The following is a 1758-nucleotide window of genomic DNA, read 5'->3' as shown; positions in this document are numbered from 1 at the left end:
CAAAAACATCATGAAGAGGATAAATAGACTGGCAAAAGACTTTTCTATGTCCTTTCCAATGCTGTCTGGAATCAATTTATTGACCACTTCTTTTAAGTCATTGGTCTGCATCTCTCGGGTCATGATTTCCATCATCTTTTTCCGGATTTGGTGGACCTGTTGGTGCTGAGCATAAGAAGTCTTCCGTATCTGATTGTTGCTCTTTTTAGTAAAACCAACACAGAAAAGACGAAGCAAATAACCATCTGTAGTCTTGACATCAACATGAGCTTCAATCACAGTCTGCCATTTTTTAACCATGGAACACATTTTGTCACAAGTAAGATCCATGCTATGGAAGTTAGTCAGGCAGTTTTTGCCTTGAACATCCTCAGTAATTAGCTTGAATTTTCTAAAAGCAACTTCATCATTCTGCAGATCAGCAAGGCTCACTTCAAACACATGACCTNCTTCACCATGAAGCTCCATGAGTTTTCCCAATTCAAACTTGGGTTTCTTCAGCATTTTTACTTTTCTAACAAAGACATCATGAAGAGGATAAATAGACTGGCAAGCCTTTTCTATGTCTTTTCCAATGCTGTCTGGAATCAATTTATTGACCACTTCTTTCAAGTCATTGGTCTGCACCTCTCGGGTCATGATTTCCATCATCTTTTTCCGGATTTGGTGGACCTGTTGGTGCTGAGCATAAGAAGTCTTCCGTATCTGATTGTTGCTCTTTTTAGTAAAACCAACACAGAAAAGACGAAGCAAATAACCATCTGTAGTCTTGACATCAACATGAGCTTCAATCACAGTCTGCCATTTTTTAACCATGGAACACATTTTGTCACAAGTAAGATCCATGCTATGGAAGTTAGTCAGGCAGTTTTTGCCTTGAACATCCTCAGTAATTAGCTTGAATTTTCTAAAAGCAACTTCATCATTCTGCAGATCAGCAAGGCTCACTTCAAACACACGACCTTTGAGGCCATCAGATGCGATTTTGGTTCCTTGAGTCCTGGTGACTAGTGTTTTTCCAATATTTCTTATATTGAACACAGCAGGCGCCTTCACATGCTACCAATCCTTCTTAGAAAATGGATCAACCACTTTCTTCTTGGCTCCCTTCTTGCCGCCTTTGGTAAGGCGCTTGTTCTTGCCAACTGCCATGGTGCTGCTCAGAGAGCCAAAAGGAGCCCGTATGACTTCTTATATTAAAAAAATTACATATTATATCATATATAATAATTATGTTCCATATTTGCATAGAAATACATGTAAAAGGAGATACACCAAAAGGTTAACAGAGATGATCTCTAAGCAATAGAAACATGAAGGTGATATTTGTTTTCTTCTTTAGAATTTTCTGTCCTTTTCTATTTTCCTTCAGTGAACATATTTTGTAATAAAAATAAAGGGGTGTGTGTGCGTGTGTGTAGAACAGAGCTCTGTGATGGGCTCACTCTGCCTATACAAAGAAGTCCAGACCCCTGCCCATGCTCACGTCCAATCCCACCCCCTCTGTGCTCAGCTGTAGCACTCCCAGCATCTGTGCAGATCTGTGGCTACTGTCCCGCCTCACCTTTTCTGGTCCTGGCACCTCTGCACAGGGAATTTCTCCATCTAGAATGCCTCCCTCCCTCTCTCTCTCTGATGGTCAGAATCCTAGCCTCTCTCCAACTGGTCCCTGCATCCCACCCCAACCCTCACAGTTCTGTCTGCACTCACAGTCTCTTCTTCCCTTACCGCCCTCTCTGCTTCCATTGCCTTGGAGCT

The 1758-nt window shown here is 41.7% G+C and overlaps 1 pseudogene; it reads right to left on the bottom strand.

Moving 5' to 3' along the window:
* The window catches only part of LOC103590927, a 44872-nt pseudogene extending 43720 nt beyond the window's left edge, over nt 1-1152 (bottom strand).
* Nucleotides 1153-1758: the final 606 nt, after the last annotated feature.

The sequence above is a fragment of the Galeopterus variegatus genome, unplaced genomic scaffold, assembly GCF_000696425.1.
Source record: "Galeopterus variegatus unplaced genomic scaffold, G_variegatus-3.0.2 Scaffold895, whole genome shotgun sequence".
In the NCBI taxonomy this organism is placed as follows: Eukaryota; Metazoa; Chordata; class Mammalia; order Dermoptera; family Cynocephalidae; genus Galeopterus; species Galeopterus variegatus.
This window is presented reverse-complemented; position numbering and strand designations above follow the sequence as displayed.